Source organism: Microtus oregoni, unplaced genomic scaffold, assembly GCF_018167655.1.
Source record: "Microtus oregoni isolate MIOR12 unplaced genomic scaffold, Mior012 000115F_ref0000277, whole genome shotgun sequence".
NCBI lineage: Eukaryota > Metazoa > Chordata > Mammalia > Rodentia > Cricetidae > Microtus > Microtus oregoni.
Window position 1 is genome coordinate 60,979 of NW_024544744.1, and position 8,507 is coordinate 69,485.

General features: G+C 41.5%; 1 pseudogene; it reads left to right on the forward strand.

Annotated features, from left to right (window-relative positions):
• The first annotated feature begins 1,854 nt into the window (after window positions 1-1,854).
• LOC121443983 lies at window positions 1,855-1,955 on the forward strand (annotated as a pseudogene).
• The last annotated feature ends 6,552 nt before the right edge of the window (window positions 1,956-8,507 follow it).

An 8,507-nucleotide genomic window follows, 5' to 3' on the forward strand; every position in this document is an offset into this window, starting at 1 on the left:
CTATTGGACACCTCTGCTGCTGTAGCCTGTTGGAACACAACTATTTGGCCACTGATAATGAGAGCATTTATCCAAGAGCTTTCTTGATGGCATGCTCATCCCTGAACATAGTTTTAATATCAGGGAGGTTCTCCCTATTCTGATGAGAATTTCTAACTTAAAAAAAAATAAGTGTACCAGTTTCCTAATACCACAGTTTACAACTCTCCTTCCTTAGCTCTGTATTTTCACTTATTGCTCCTTCTTGGCAGAACATCAATTTTTCACCTCATCATGATGTTATGTCTACTCTATGTGTCTGTGTGTCAGTTTGCCATCTCACTTGTAGCTAAGACTTAACCAAATGTGGCCTTTAATTTTTGGAAATGTCACAGAAATGTTAACAGCGTATAGTCCAAAAGGACATGAACAAAGGTTAAGACATGGTACCTGCTTCCCGTAAGTCCAGACATTTCTCTAAATAAATAGAACATATAGACAACGAAGGTCGGTCTTAGAAAAAAGAAAAGGGGGTGGGGAAGTTTGACTTCCTAGATGACAAATGATGGAAAATAGAAAAAGGTAATACATATGGAAACAGTCACAAACAACAAACGGGGGAAAAGCCCTATCTCAATAATACTTAGGGAAAAGTGATAGATTTACAAAAGCTGTTGGCAGGAGACGGCGAAGTAGATCTATGTCTTTACTGCAGGTTGGAGGTATAAGTTAGCCCAATTTTGGGAAGATAATTTAGCAATATTCATTAAATTTTAAATGTATACATGACCGCATCCCAGTAGTCCTCCTTGTAGATGTCTAGAGATTGACTTACACTATCTTGTGCATAAAGGTCTAACCAGAGGTGTTCATGATAGATGCTAACTAACAAAATCCTTAAAAGTCAGAGTTCATGGCCGGGCGGTGGTGGTGCACACCTTTAATCCCAGCACTCGGGAGGCAGAGGCAGGCGGATCTCTGGGAGTTCGAGACCAGCCTGGTCTAGAAGAGCTAGTTCCGGGACGGGCACCAAAGCAACACAGAGAAACCCTGTCTCGAAAAACAAAAAATAACAAAAAACAAAAAACAAACAAAAAAAAAGTCAGAGTTCATGCCACATAATTCTAAACAACTCAAGTGCTGAAATTATACATTATACAATGTAAATAAAACAAGTTATAAACCAGTGCACAGAATTAACATACAATAAAGCAAAGCAACACGTTCCTGAAACATACAAAAAGAGGAAAACTCACAGGTGTCTATGCAATTCTTGCAAACAAGATCCTTCATGGGAAGAGTCAACGGAAGGAGAACTGTACCCTGTCAAGATAATATTACTTTATAAGATCATATCCATAGGAGGACGATTTTAGAAAATACTATGACATTTTGAAAAACAGTATCAGCTGTAGAAACATTTCTTAGAATTATCAGTATCCTTCTCGAGGTTTTGTATCTTCTAATAAATAAATACTTATCTAATTCTTTCCTTAACTAAAAAATAAAACTGTCCTACACTTCTTGCAACCACTCAGTTCCAAGTTCATCCTGTTCTGGACACTATGTTCAGTGTCATTGGTCGGTGCTTTTCATAAAGACATCAAAGGCTCACATTCACACCAGCTCCGATGTTGATGTGTTTAGAGGCAACTTGACATTATAGTCTTAAGACAGTCAAGAACACCTTCAGAATGAAACCTCTAGAAATTCCCTCAGAGGATGTCATGTGGACACATTTGCTAGAACCCTGGGCTTGGGTTTGATGCACTGCTTTGTTATTTTTTGTTTGTCATTGTTTTGATTTTGTTTGTTTCTTAAGAAAGCAGCAAAGCCTGGATTGCTTTCTTTTGAAAGGAGTGGTTGGATTTTCTTGTGCTTGCTTTGGCAGTACATATACTGAAGTTGGAAAGAGACAGAGAGGACTAGCATGGTCCCAACACAAGGATGGCACACAAATTTTGGTCTTAGCATGTGGGAGGACTGGGACAACTTGTGATTGCTCTCTACCTTCCAACGCTTCATGGAAAGAACTTAAGGATGAGAGAGGAGGAATTCTCAGTCAGTTGCCATCATAACATGTCACATGCTTTTCTTACATTAAAACTGCTTCAAAGCTGAAAGCACGAGGTGATTACCATGTTCTCCAGTCGTATTCTAGCTCATTTTTAGAACCCATATACCATGCTCTACTGAATGCCAGGCATGCTTCTGCAGAAGCTGAGTTGTCCAGACAACAGCTCATCTTAAGTTCTAACAGCCAGCTGACATCAGCTATCAGATACGTGAGTGACCTGGGGATGGGCATGTCTGGGGTTCAAATTCAGGAGTTGAGGTTGATGTTCTCCCCCTGGAAGGAAAAAAATGAGCTCTGGGTGGAGCTGAGATGCCTGGAAAGGAGCAGTGACGCTGGGGTGGAAATGCTGATCACCTGGCCCAAACAAGGCAGACCTGGACACGATCATGGTTATCCCAGGACCTGAATTTCTCCCTACTGCTCCAAGCAAATGCTATGAGGGGGATAGAAGCAACATCACTAAACCTCTGTATATGACAGAGGCAAACACATGTCTTGATACAGGACTACTTTAATCATTGTTAGGTCTGACTGTCTCATGTTCAGTATATTTACACTGCTGTGCAACTGTCACCATCATCTAATTCCAGAACCTGTGCTCACACCAAACTCTGTCAATCGGCACTCCATGCTCCTCCTCAGCCACTGCTCCACCTCTGCTTTCTGTCTCTGTGAATTTGACTCCTTAAGATACATGTGGAAATGGAATCATACATGCTTTGTCCTTCAGTCTGTTGGACCTTCCTTATTTTACTTAGCATATACATAATGGAAAGTTCAACCATGTTGTGTCATGTTTCACAATTTTCTTCTTTTTAAAGCAAACTAATACACATGCATGTGTGTGCACACATACGCAATATATTTTGTTTAACCATTTATACCTTGATGGATATTAATTCGCTTTTGTGTTTGGGCTATTATGAACAATACTGCTGAGAACACCAGTGCACAAATATTTACTCAAGACTCTGCTTTAATCTGTTTGGAGTGCATACCCAGAAGTGGAATAGTTAGATCAGGAATAATCCTATTTTTTTATCAAATGCCATATTAATAGCATTATTTTATAGTTCCATGCCAATAAGTAAGCATTCCGTTTTTTTTCACATCTTTATCAATACTTATTATTTTTGAGAGGTTTTACCTGTATATTTTGTTTTATAATAGATTTCTATTGGTTATAATGTGTTATCTCTCTATGGCTTTAATTTTGATTTTAATAAGAAAGCATTCTAGTTTGGGATGATTAGAAGCACAGCAATAGATAACCTGAATACCAATTAATCATACTTCTCATGATTGCAGTCTGGAATAGATAGCTATATCTGAATAGGCATGATTGTTTCTCTGTGGCTATTCTGAAAGTCTATCTCTTTTAACTTTTCACATCACTAGAAGTTACTAGGTGCTCTTGACTCTGCTTCCAAAGGAATGCTCAAATACATTTTCTGTCTAAACTGTCTTATTTCCATTTCATCATGGATTTTAAATTCTTATTTATGTATTATCCCCATGTAGTAATACTTTTAAGATTTGATTGCAAAATTATGCTTATGAACCATCCCCATAAAAATATCAAAAAATGGGGGGAAGTACCACTATATTGTGATGCTGGGTGGATATTTTAAAAAAAATATAGAGATATTACTTTATTGAGGAAATCCCTTGGCATAAAGAGCAGGAAATCCTGTCATGGAATTGAAGGCAGAGGTCCACATCATCAGGAATGGAGCCTTGAGTGTGAAGAAGAAAATCACCATCTGGTCACAGATCTCTTGTGTCTAGTTACCTTTTGTTCATATGGTCTTGTCTGCTGCCAAGAATGCCAAATAAAACTGTAGCCACTAAGATAAATATAAAGTAACTCACAAACCTGGTTTATGGTAAGTGTTCCCCAATGACTCATGAGTTAAATGATGGCAAACCTTCTGTGCTATTGAAAGATGGGAGAACCTTCAGTAGGTGGGGATTACTGAAAGGAAGTGAGGTCCTTGTTGGTGAACTTTTAAAGGGGGTTTTGAGAACCTGACACCTCTTCTCTTTCTCTTTCCTTTCCTGTTGTAGCATAGCCTGAGGTCCTTGTGCCAGGATCTCCTGAGAAATCAGGAATGTTAACTGTACAGGGTTGCCTTTGCAATGTGAAAAACGAAAAAAAAATCTTTCATAGAGAAAACTGAGAATTGGAAGTGATTGATAGCCTGGTGATCTGAGCCATCTGTTGGACCAGGCCATATGAAGCTCCTACAATGAGGACTGGAGGTGGCTAATAATCTAAATGAACACTATAGCCATAGGCTGTCCCAAGCTCTCACAACCAGGACCACAGGTGGCTAATAGCCCAAATGACCTCTACACAATTTGTATGATGGAGTCCAGGTCAGACCCTTAGGCCCTTAAACTAGTACAGGCAGGACATCTCTAGAATTCATCTTCTTAGAAGAAATCACATTTATCCTGAATTGAATTTCAATATAATTATACTTCCTTGTGCACTGGGGGTTATATTATACAAGGAAACTTTTTTTCCCAAATTGTACTGGGCTTAAATACATTGGGAATAAACAACCTGTTACTAGACTCACCAAATCTGATCTAGTTAACAAAGTCAATTGGGTTTTCACTCTTTTCTTTTAAAACTATCTATTTTATTTTACATACCAATTACAGTTCCTTCTCCCTCCCTTCCTCCCGGTCCCCCCACCTTCCACCCACCCCACTCCTCATCCATTCCAAAGAGATGAGGAGGCCTCACATGGGAAGTCAATGGTTTCTGTCACATCATTTAAAGCAGTATCAAGGCCTTCCACCTTGTATCTAGGCTGAGCACGGTATTTCTCCATAGGGTAAGGACTCCAAAAAGCCAGTTTATATACTAGGGATAAATACCGGTTCCACAGTCAGTGGTCCCACAGACTGCCCAAGCCACACAGCTGTCACCCACTATGCAGGTTCCCCATCTGTCAGTCCAGAGTCAGTGAGCTTCCACTAGCTCAGGTCAGCTGTTTCTGTGGGTATCCACATCATGATCTCGACCCCTTTGCTCCTCACTATCTACACCTAGAATCCAGGAGCTCGGCCCAATGTTTAGCTGTGGATCTCTGCATCTGCTTCCATCACTTATGGGATGAAGGTTCTATGATGTCAATTAAGGTAGTCATCAGTCTCCTACAAGGGAAGGACAGTTAAAGCACCCTCTCCACTATTGCTTAGATTCTTAGCGGGAGTTATCCTTGTGGATTCCTGGGAATTTCCCTAGTGGCAGGTTTCTCACTAGTCCCATAATGGCTCCCTCTATCAAGGTATCTCTTTCCTTGCCCTCCCTCTCCTTTCTTCCCCTAACTTGACCTTCACAATCCCTCCTCTTCTCCTACCCCCTTCCCTTCTCCCCTTCCTACTCTCCTTCCACCCTGGCCTCCACATTCTCACTGCACTCAGGAGATCTTGTCATTTCCCCTCCCAGGGGATCCATGTATGTCTCTCTTAGGATCCTCCTTGTTTCCAGGCTTCTCTGGAGTGGTTGTCCTTTTCTTTATGTTCACCTTCCTGGTCCTGGATAGAAGTGGGAGGACCTTAGACTTCCCGCAGGGCAGGGAATCTGGACTGCTCTCCGTTCTCGAGAGGGAGGGGGAATGGAGTGGGGGAGAGGGGGGGAGGGGGAGGGGGCGATGTGTGCGAGGAGGGGGAGGGAAATGGGAAATGTTTTTTTGCAACAACTAAAATAAAATAAAAATAAAAAAAAGGAAGGGAAACAAGAGATAATGATGCTTTTCAAGTTGGGAGGATTTCAAAGACTGCCTCTTTCATTCATATGTGAGGCAGGCGTGTGTCAGTCTCTACAGGGCTCATTGGCTGAAGCCTGGGAACCTTTCAGTGGAGACGTGAGCTGTTATTAGATCCAGTGTTAAGTAAGTGGCTGTGTCTGCAGCTCTGCTGACCAGCGAAAAGACCAAACATGTAGACACAATGGAGCCAGAGAAAAGGGGCAACGTGAAGGGGAGCACTTTTCTAAGGTGCAAATTCCAGATAACCATGGCGTTTATAATGTAATTTTGACTATGAACAGCTGAAGGGAGGGGTTTTAACAGGGCCATGTGAGAAACCGGGAATGTGTATGGCTTTGGCCATTTGTCCGGGCTTCAGAAGGGCATGGAGGAAGCCGGTGGTGTTAAAAACTAGACATAGTAAAGTAGATTTGCACAGACTAGACAATGGATGGATTACCAGAATTCATATGATAACATTCATTACATGTATTGTTAACGTATAAAGTAAAAGCAGGCAAGGAAGGATTGTTCCAGATCACAGTCCATCATAGGGGAGACCTCCCAGGAAGGAGCTGCAGGCAGCTAGCTGTTCATCCTGCTTCCACAATCGGACTTAGTTTACTCCAGCTTTATAATAATTTATTACTATTATTATAGTTTTATAATACTGGGGGAAAGTTCACACACATTTTAAACACTGTTTTAATCTTATAGTTTATTCATTATTTTCTCTCACAAGTTTATTCTTACATATTAATTTTTCTTGCAAACTTTTTCTTTTATTGAAAACATTCTTAATTAATTTTTAGATTCACTTTAATTCATTTTCATCAGTAGTTCTTTGTGATTTCAAATGGAATTATATATGTAGATCATGTATGAAGGATGTGTACCATTAATTCACCAGAAACCAGCAATGATTCTCTGTTTCATCAATTATTCATGTATTTTTGTAAGTTGGTTTTTTCATTCACATTTACCGTTTTTTAACTTTTTTTATTTCCAGATTTTATTTTATTTTTTTCTACTATAAATTCTTTTTTTATGGTTTCTTATCACTTTTTTTAGTTGTTGAAAAAAATTTTCCGCCTCCTCCCCATTTCCCTCCCCCTCCTCCCACACATTGTCCCCTCCCCTCACTCCCCTCCCCTTCTCCCCCTCTCCCCCACTCCATTGCCCCTCCCTCTCGAGAATGAAGAACAGTCCAGATTCCCTGCTCTGCGGGAAGTCCAAGGTCCTCCCACTTCTATCCAGGGGTCCAGGAGGGGGAGCATCCAAACAGGCTAGGCTCCCACAAAGCCAGTTCATGTATTAGGATCGAAACTTAGTGCCATTGTCCTTGGCTTCTCATCAGCCTTCATCGTCCACCATGTTCAGAAAGTTCAGTTTCATCCCATGCTTATTCAGTCCCAGTCCCGCTATCCTTGGTGAGCTCCCAATAGATCAGTTCCACCGTCACAGTGGGTGGGTGCACCCCTCGTGGTCCTGACTTCCTTGCTCATGTTCTCCCTCCTTCTTCTCCTCATTTGGATCTTAAGAGCTCAGTCCGGTGCTCCTATTTGGGTCTCTGTTTGTATCTCGATCCACCGCCAGATGAAGGTTCTAAGGTGATATGCAAGATATGCATCAGTATGGCTATAGGATAGGGCCATTTCAGGTTCCCTCTCCTCAGTTGCCCAAGGTACTAGCTGGGGACATCTCCCTGGACACCTGCGAGCCCCTTTAGAGTCAAGTCTCTTGCCAACCCTAAGGTGGCTCCCTTAATTAGGATATATATTTCTTTTTTTTTATTTTAAATTTATTTATTTATTAAGGATTTCTGCCTTGTCCCCACAACCGCTTCCCATTTCCCTCCCCCTCCCCCGATCAAGTCCCCCCCCCTCATCTGCTCGAAGAGCAATCAGGGTTCCCTGACCTGTGGGAAGCCCAAGGACTGCCCACCTCTATCCAGGTCTCGTAAGGTGAGCATTCAAACTGCCTAGGCTCCCACAAAGCCAGTACGTGCAGTAGGATCAAAAACCCACTGCAATTGTTCTTGAATTCTCAGTATTCCTCATTGTCCGCTATGTTCAGCTAGTCCGGATTTATCCCATGCTTTTTCAGACCTAGGCCAGCTGGCCTTGGTGAGATCCCAATAGAACATCCCCATTGTCTTAGTGTGTGGGTGCACCCCTCGTGGTCCTGAGTTCCTTGCTCGTGCTCCGTCTCCTTCTGCTCCTGATTTGGACCTTGAGATTTCTGTCCGGTGCTCCCGTGTGGGTCTCTGTCTCTGTCTCCTTTCATCGCCTGATGAAGGTTAATATTCCTGAGGATGCCTATGTGTTTGTCTTTGGATTCACCTTATTTAGCTTCTCTAGGAACATGAATTATAAGCTCAATGTCCTTTATTTATGGCTAGAAACCAAATATGAGTGAGTACATCCCATGTTCCTCTTTTTGGGTCTGGCTTACCTCACTCAGGATAGTGTTTTCTATTTCCATCCATTTGTATGCAAAATTCAAGAAGTCCTTGTTTTTTACTGCTGAGTAATACTCTAATATGTATATATTCCATACTTTCTTCATCCATTCTTCCGTTGAAGGGCATCTAGGTTGTTTCCAGGTTCTGGCTATTACAAACAATGCTGCCATGAACATAGTTGAGCATATACTTTTGTTGTATGATAGGGCCTCTCTTGGGTATA